Source organism: Ictidomys tridecemlineatus, chromosome 5 (genome assembly GCF_052094955.1).
Source record: "Ictidomys tridecemlineatus isolate mIctTri1 chromosome 5, mIctTri1.hap1, whole genome shotgun sequence".
Taxonomy (NCBI): domain Eukaryota; kingdom Metazoa; phylum Chordata; class Mammalia; order Rodentia; family Sciuridae; genus Ictidomys; species Ictidomys tridecemlineatus.
In genome coordinates, this window is record NC_135481.1 from 75,521,316 (window position 1) to 75,531,279 (window position 9,964).

Here is a 9,964-nt window from a genome sequence, read left to right on the forward strand (position 1 = left end):
GTTAGGGCAGAAGTGACACATATCAGTTCCAGGGGAAAGCATTCAGTCAACCATACAACACTCCTAGAGTACTCTGCCAAGATGACCAGAAATGCCAAGGAGTAGATGTAGAGAGAACAGGATGAAAAAATATTTTCCTGCTATAAGACTTGGGGGCTATTTGTTACTATTGTATGGCTTAGCCTTTTCTTACTAATACAGGGGGCAATTTTTTCTATAGAATTGATTATCCCCTTTTCTGAACTTCTTGAGAATAGAAGTGGTTCAAATTTTTGAGATTTTTGGATTTTGGAATATTTGTTTAAACTCTACCACCTGAGCATCTTCATCTGAAAATCTGAAAACCAAAATTCTCCAGAATCTGAAACTTTATAACTGCACTCAATAAATTTCAGATTTTTGGATTAGAGATGCTCAACCTGTATTAAACTCTGTTGAGAGTCCTCTAGACCTTGGAAGATTATATGTATCGCCAAATGATCCAGTAGTTTTTCAATTCACACACACAGCCACTCTCTAGGCTCAACACAGCATTTAGAGGGCTGAGTCAGAACAGGTAATGACAGCACCAATCACCTAACATACTTAAAACTACTTGCTTCCTATCCCAATTCCTAACTCAGAGTCAGGACTAGCCCACAAGCCCAATCTTTCCCTAAACTCTTGGAAACACAATTTCAGGAGCCCTGCTGTACCTTCCCACACTGGAACTTGTTCAGAGTCTCCTTAAACATACTAATGGATTCCATCCCTACCTCCCAGAGTTCATTCATGAAAGAGTTGGTTTCCATGAATCTAGAAGGGGTAACAATTCTCTTTTCCCCAGAGTAGAGTTCCCACCAGATATATGTTGGCTTAACTAAAAGATTTGTTCTAAGAATAATTTCTAATAATTTGTTCATCTGTATTTGTTTTCTCCAGCTACACAGAACTGTGGGAAAAGAAATTATTAGAATACCTAGTAAACTTCTGGCTATCTCTGGCCATGATTTTCTTCTTGTTCATTTCCATGAACTTGACAATTACATTAAAGTTGTTTGTGCAGGTATGTGCATATGTGTGGTTTCCGGTTCTTGGTCTTCTCTACAAGATTTTAATGTACACAATTACAAAATCAAAAAGGTTTTAGAAACTGAACATTTTTTGCAAGTCAAGATGTGGCAAAAATCTGATTTGAATATTCAACAGTCGTGTTTCACTGCAGAAATAGTAGTTAATTTAGTTACAGACCCCCCCCCCCCGGAACATTATGTAATATACAGTTATGAACCACATTACCTTTTAAAAATCAGAAACACAGATGGTCCTAAGAATTCCAAATAATACATTATGGACCTATATTTCCTATGACAATTTCACCCATCAGGCAGTTTTCATATCTACAGCAGTTCTCTGTGAAATCAGAGACAACTGTTAAATTGACTACAATTGCATATCTATTAAAATGTCACAGAATTTTAACTCCTTATGGACCCTGATAGATCCATTCTACAATCAGAAGGTCTTTAAATTTTGTGTGTATGGTAAGCATAATAATAACCCACCAAAGATGTTCATATCCTAACACCCAGAATCTGTAAATATGCTACGTTACATGACTAAAGAAACTTTGCATGTGATGAAGTAAGTTATTCTGAAATGGAAGACAACCTATCCTGGAATGTTATCAATTGGACCCAATTTACTTGCAAGGGTCCTTATAAGAAGAAGTCAGAAAAATAAGTCAGAGAATGGATGTGAAGACAGAAGCAGAGGTCAGAAAGAGAAAGAGAGATTTGGATGGCTTCAAATATGGAGGAAGGACCAGGAGTCAGGGTATGCAGGCAGCCTCCAGAAGCTAGAAAAGGCATGACAACAGATTCTCCCCTAGAGCCTTCAAAGGAACACAGGCCAGCAACATCTGCATTTTTAGCCTAGTCATACTACTTTCCAAAACTGAAAGAAATTAAATGTATGTTAAGTCACAAACTTTATAACAATTTGTTATAATAGTATTAGGAGACTAATGTATTGGAAAATGCAGTTGGAATGAAATGCCCACCCTAGCTAAACCAGAATAAGGCAATAACAAACTTTTTACATAAGACATGAAAAAATATTTTCCTCTAGAATTTGGAAGTCCTTTTCCTGATTTGAAGTGGAGGTAGAAATGACATACCACCAAGGATGTATAATTTTTATTCAGTTTTTTCCTTTGGTGAAATTTTTGAAAATCAAAATGTATATGAAATTGAAAATGCTTTAACTTTTTTATTATTTAATAATTCATCAAGTTGTAATCATTTGAAGTATTTAATAACTTAGAGGTTCAAGAATTATATCCATACAGAAAAGTCATTAAAATAAGTATATGATAAAAGTACAGTATAATAGATTATAAATCTATTTTTAATAACTATAAATTTAGTACTTTCCTAAGTATAAAATAAAAACACGGGTCCTTTTATTTAAAACTGTCCACAAATTCTGAGAATATTAGTACTTAAATAATATCATTCATCTTGTTATTTTAGCCATGGGGAATAAGTATCTAAGTTATATATCTGTGGAGGTCTCCACTACTGCCTGAATCATTGCTTTATTTCAGCTCTGGCTTTTATAAATACCTGCTAGAAAAAAAAAGCAGGATTCTCAGAATTATTACAGTTTGTAAGAAACCATTTTCCTACAAATTAAAAGTAGGGGTATGTGTGTATGCACTTAAAATCACACATAGATTTTGAACCACTCTATTTAAAACTATACAAAAGGCAATGGAATTGATCAATGCAATTCACTTTAATTCTCCAACTTCCTTTTCTTGATAGCTCAATTTACAATTGATAATTAGAAGGAAATTGTCTTCTTTCTTAAAAATAAACAAAATAGAATTGACTCATGAGCAAAACCACCAGGACAACAGTGTCACAAGCCTTACCTGCCCCTCCATATCTTTCCCATTGGTTTCTGTGCTCTAGTTGTCCCATTTCCACACTGAACCCCTCCTGAGAGAAAAGCAAACCCTCCCATGGGTTTTCTTTTTTTTTTAATCTTTGCAAAAATATTTATTTAAACGCAGAATAAAAAATGCTACAATTCCTCATTTAATTGATAAATGAAAAGAAAATCTTAGCCCTGCCTCTGTAAAATCATGAAATTGTGATAGCATCTAAGTTTTATATAACAAAGATAATATAAGCAAATCATTAAAAATTCACATAGAAGACAATGAAAAGTCTATCATAATACTTTATAACATTTGAAAAAACAAATATGATCGCAAATAAAAATTAGAATATTTTAATGGGATTTTGTTTGATGAATTCTAAATTACATGTAAAATGGAATCAGATCAAGAACAATGACTCAAGAACACATCTGAAATTTGATAGATGCAAAATTTATTAAATAAAAGTTTGTCCTCCCTCTGAGTAGTTTATTATCCTGACCAGTAGGTATTAGTTTTATTTTATGTATTTATTTATGTATTTATGTATTTATTTTAGGTTAGCAGGAAGATTTATTTCTTTGTAAAATAAACCATACATAGATGTTTCTGTTACTGGAGCGCAAGAGTTAATAACATCTCTGCAACCCAGTTAACACTTGAAAGAGATTTTTTTTATTAGCAGCTGCACTGGTTTTCTGAGCAGACATAATTAAGTACCACAGACTGGGTGCTTTAAACAACATGTCTATTTCTCAGTTATTAAACTTAGGAGACCAACATCCAAGTGTTGGCAGGTCTGGTTTTTCCTGAGGCCTCTCCTTGGCTTGCAGATTACTGTCCCTTTGTATGTACAAATCCCCCCCCCCTTTTTAAAGACACCACTCAGATTAAGCCCCATCTTAATGATCTCACTTTGAGTTAATCATCTCTTTAATAGCCCATCCCCTCAAACAGTCACACTTTGAGGTGATGGCTTCAACATAGGAATTGGGAAATTAGGGGTAGGAGAAATGACAAAATTAAGTCCCTGACAGATGCTAAGGAAAGAAGAAAGACAAAGTCAGAGAAATTAAACAGTTCAGTTTCAAGAAATGTAATTATTGTTATACTTGCTGATGTTTTTGTTGAACTCCATTTTAGCTAATTTTCTCTTAAAAACTGACCCATTCCATACTTAACTCCTACCCCCCAAATAAATACAATATCCAGATCTTAGTATCAAGGTCTAGTTCACAGCCATGAGCCACCCAGCATCCTTCTTTGTTCACAGATCCCAGGCAGCCTAGTATGGAGGATAGATACCTCTAGGACCCCTCTTCTCAGCCACTGTGATGCCCCATGATCCCAGAAGAATTTTAATTCTAATGCTCAACAGCATACTCCCATTCCTTCCAGTTTCTGATATGAGTCACAAGCTTCTCTCCTAAGTGAACAACACCTCTAATAGGACCTTATCCCACGGAAGTGACTCATCCCTGTGGAGGGATGAGTGTTACAGCCATCCCAGACTAAGCAACATAGCAAAAATCAGGCAGTAGAAAGTGTGCTATCAAAGGACCTACACAAGTGCAAACACACGTAAGGCAGGAGTGAGTATCACAGTCAGAATTCAAAATAAAATTTTAAAAAACTGCTATTAAAAGAACTTGCTATAAAACTAGTTGCTATGAAATAAGCATAAGATATCTTTCTTATAGTATATCTGAAAAAGAATTAGTCATAGAAGAAATTATTAGAATTTTGCTTTCCAAAAGTCTGAGTTTACTCCTGAACTCCTCAACCGGAATTACAGTGAGGTGCTTATTTATAGACATGAGAAATTCCACAATCAGTAATCACAGCAGGTACTAACCAATGCCACAATATATTTATTATATGATCTGCTTCACATTTTTCAGCTAACACTTCACATCCCATTTAAATTATGAAAAACCTAAAATTTCAAAGAATCACTTGCTTTGTAACAGTATTTCTTGATAACTTCAAAATAATCAAAACATCAATATAAAACAGTATTTTTTTTCTTTCTCTTTGGCTTATTCAAAAGAAAGATGGAGGGAAATGACTCTTCAAATTATCATAAAGATTCTCCTAAACTCTCAAGTTTAAAACTATAAACATAATAAGCAAATTTCTTTAGGCATTAGTATCTATATTTTAAAATCACACAAACAGAAAGATTTATGTGGATTTTTCAAACATTTAGAAGGACATCTAAATGGGACCAAATAAACATGCTTTAAAACATGGGACTCTTTCACAATGATAGTCTTCTTAGACTTAGCCTGTATTTATGCCATAGAATTACAGACTCTCAAGGTGGGGAAGTAACAAAGTTGCTCCAGTTCAATCTTGAACATGATAGAAAACTCTCTGCTATGGAATCCCTGGCCCATTGCAATCAGCAGATACCTGTATGTCACCAATGGTGAAGAGCTTGCTCATTCTTAAGCAACCTAAAGAATCACTAGTAGAGGAATAGAAATAGGAAGAATTTTTTTTTTATCTGAGTTTCAATATGGTTTCAATTTAGCAACACAGAGATATTTGTGTTGGGAGATGAATTGGACAAATAAGGACTTTCAAGTCTAACCAAAGGACTATTACCATAGCATAAGTATTGATGGTTTGAATACATTGATATTAAATATACTAAATGCAAAGATAAAAAGTCTGGGGTGAAAGTGGCAGACAGATTAAATGGAATTAAAAGGGCTTGGTGAGGTTCTATGCATCACAAAATAACTCTGAGCCATTTTATTTCTAAGTATGAGATAAAGTTACTTTGCCTCTGCTACCATAACTCCAATCCAGAATATACTAACATTAACAGTAATTATAATCATAATAACTGACATTTATTGAATATGTACCATGTTCCAAGCACTCTTCTAACCACCTTTCAGGTATTTTTTAACTGAATCCTCACAACAATCTTATGAAATAGGTCTATTTTTATGCCTTTTTTTTGCCTAGGGAACTGATATTCAGAAAAACTTAAAAATATTTCAAGATTACTCAAAGCCAGATGATCTAAAACAAGAGACTAAGCTGTAGTTCAATTGAGGCTATTTAGGACAGACAAGAATAAAAAGGAAAGCATACACAGAATAACATCTCATTCAGTTCTCATTTCCCTTCCCTTCTGTATCCTCCTTCTTCCCTGGATCATCGTCTCTCTGTATACAGAAAGACAGTTGCCTTATAATGCATCTGAATGGTTGGGTTTATTTCTAGAGATAGTCCTTTGGAGACAAATGTCCCAAAAGAAACATTTACTTCATTAGAATAGAGCAGGTATACATGACATAAATGTTTTAAATTACACTTCAATGAAAGGTGCTACCACTAAAATTAATATTTTTAAAAATATTGCCAGACATTAACATTGAAGAAAATTGAAAATTGATTTCCAGCGACCTTATTTGTGACTGTGAAATATACAGGGAAGCATTTCTCTGGTGAGGAAACTCGAGGGGAGCGGGGGTAACAGGTTCTCTGTTTCCCACTCTTAGAATGCCCTGCAGTTTTTCCTAGGAACTAGTAAGATAACTAATGTGCAATTCCTGGTTGTTGTGACACAGAATGCCTGGCTGCTGTAGTACTGTCCTTCATGAGGAGGCTCTGTGTTAGAATCTTAATAGCTTTGACCTTGATCACAGGCACACAGCTCCTGGGAATAAAGGAACTCTCTTGTTAGACAACCACAAAATTTCACTGAGCTTAAACCTGCAGCACAGAACAGTAACTTTATACAATGGACTTTCTTGTGAGCTCCATAAAGCTCCCAACATTGAACATTGCAACTTAGTATGTAACTGAAGAATAAGCTGAATAATGTTGCTAAGTCTGTAACCTGCCTAGTGATACAATGAACAATATGTACTAATGATGCCAATGACCTAAAGTAACCTACAGATATAAATAAAGCTGGCAGCTCAGTGGAGCAGCTTTTGCTTTTGCCTCTGCACTTTGCTTCTGTCTCCTTTTATTTTTCTTACACTGATTACTCCCATTTGTTCCTTATGATTTAGAGTTATTTAGATTTAGTGTTTCAACACATAGACTCCTTTCTAAGAAAGAATGCACATATTGCCCAGGAAATACATGTATTGTTCATGAGGTAATTCATAAAAGTCAAAGAACTCTCAAGATTTAAACCATCCATTGATAAGCAAATGTGCCCTGATGATGTAGTAAATAATGAACTAAGCAACAGAGTCAAGGACTCTGTGCAAACTTGCAAGAGAATTACAAAGGTGAAATGAGTACCTAGACCCTGGAAACTGCATCCCAAGTTGAGGAAGGAACCTTTCAAAGGTTATCTACAGAATTCTCAGCCACAGGTCCTTCCTTGCCTATGCTTCAACATCTCTAGCTAGGCTCTCATTATCTCCCTTTGGAGTCAAATGCCTAATGAAAGAGCCTTCAGTTAGGCATCGCTGGAAAACTGCTAATCTTTTGAGCTCTGGTTCCTCATTTTGACAATTACTTAGATACCTTTAAAAAGATTACAAACAGTCAGGCACAGTGGCCCACGCCTGCAATCCCAGTGGGGAGGCTGAGACAGGAGGATTAAAAGTTCAAAACCAGCCTCAGGAGCTTAGCAAGACCCTGTCTCAAAATGAAAAATGAAAAAGGGTTGGAGATGTGGCTCAGGGGTTAAGCACCAGGTTCAATCCCTGGTACCAAAAAGAAAAAAAGGGGGGGGGAATGTATAGGGGATATAGGGATGAGAACAGTGTCCCTCCTTTGGTACTTTCCTTGTACTAGTGATAAAAGAGACATAATGTGGTATGTAAAGTGACATCATGGTAGCAGTGATTAGAGACCTAGGAAGACCTCTCAGACTCTGGACTGATTTTTGTGACTGGATTCTTCCTCCTTGATTATTGCTTCTACTTTAAAGGGCCTCAGTGAGGCTGTGTTGATGATGTGGGTGGGTAGTTCTGAGGAACTCTGCCTTCTGAACAAATGAGATGACAGCAGATGTTTCCCAACATTTCTGCATAATGAAAAGTCAAGATCTTCTCCCAAAGTTACTGAACTTCCATTTCAAGTCCACCCTCACATCATCTACCAGAATTATTAATAATGATAGTGGAAAGTCCTGTATAAAAGCTAGCTATAAATATGCAATCACTAAAATATTGAGTCAAACTTCAGGAAAATGAAAAAATCATGGGTCACAGAGGTTGCTTCTGTCTTTGCAAAAGATGTAGATCAGATTCAGATATGAACATGTGTTTACAGTTCATATTAGCAGACTCGGGCAATAGACTTCCAACTAGTAAAAATATGTCTTGCCATATGCTATTATGTTAAAAGCAAAGTATCTGGAGTCTGTTGAGCTGGATTTTAATCCCAGATATACCCAATACTTATACAACCTTGGGCTATTTTTTTGAATTTATCCAAGTCCCATGTTTTATTCTCCTCTATAAAATGTAAATGACATCCAACTAGCACATTGTTTCAAGATTAAAATAAATAATACACATAATGTTGCTAACACTATGGTGGTAAAGCTCTCTTTTCTTTCCCCAGCTACTATTTTCTTGCTCAAATGGTAAGAAGCTCACCCTTGCTTTTGATTCAAACAGCATAGAAGACAACCCTTCATGGCTGGGGATATAGCTCAGTTGGTAGAGTGCTTGCCTTCCATGCACAAGACCCTTTGTTTAATACCCAGCACTAACTCTTCATCCCTAGAGGCATAACCTCTAGCCCACAACAAACACCATGCATTCTGTAAGGATGCCACTACTCACAGACACACCTGCAGTGAGGATTTACAAAACTCAAACCATAGTCTTCTACTTCAAAGGATCCAGATTCTGATCCCTAGGGCTTCATCTAGCTTGTATCAGCACCAAAATTTAAGCCTCTGACCACTATTTTAGAACTTAAGGTCCGGCAGCATATATCATCCTGAAGCTAATCTTGCAAAGTTCCAAGTCTTCCCAATCTGTTTCCATTACACATTTCCCTTGGAAATATCATGGCCAACTAACACCTCCTGCTCTGGCTCTAGAAACCCTTACTCTTCACACCAGCAGTCCTTCAAGTATACACATCCACAAAACACCTTGGTTTCCCTTCCCCAACTCCTTGACTCAACCTCCTACTGATCCTCCTCCTCTCACATCTTTCCATTATGCCCCCAGAGGAAAATATTTATACTTTTATGAACGTGGCTTTCCTCCTTTGGGCTGGTAAGCAAGTTGAGGGCTCTGCTACCTAGCCTCAGTGATAAGTGGAAGCTGTTCCTCCCACATTCATAGCTGTCTGTCTGAGAAATATTTACAGAAGCTCCTTTTTCTCTAATTTGGCTGGGAAACAGGCCCACACTAGATATTTGGCCCAAAGAGAGTTATTTAATGTTGGCAAGACTGTTTCCTCATTTGCAGAATGGAAAAGATAATGGTAGGTGTCTCTTAGAAAGGTCTTACTATTAGATTAAATAATATATATAAAGCACTTTGATCTTAGTAAGCACTCAATAAATTATGGCTATTATTCTCATCATTCACATATCTCTATCATGATAATTGCCATCTAATACTTAATTGCTTCTAACAGATATAGCTTTAGCACAGCTATAATACATCTGTGTGTGTGTGTGTGTGTGTGTGTGTGTGTGTGTGTGTGTGTGTGTATGAATTCCCCTGGGGATAATAAATGCACAATCAGATAGGAACCTTTTAATTTTCTCCTTTTGAGGTATTTTCCAATACCAACAACCAATTGTGTGGTTTTCTGGATACCATATGAACATTTAACAATTTAATTCAATTCTGGAACTAGCAGCCTGAAGCTAACACAGACCCAAGAGCTTAAAGGCTTAGTCCTACAAGACTGTCCCCAACTTCAATGCCAGTTGCAAATCCCAGGTCAATCTCTACTTTCAATCAACTATATATAAATCTGAGATTCCCATAACCTCCTCCTCATTTTGCTAGAATGATTCAGAACTCAGAAATGTGCTTTCTTATGTTTACTAGTTTATTATAAAAGACAAAAGCAGTCAGAAAG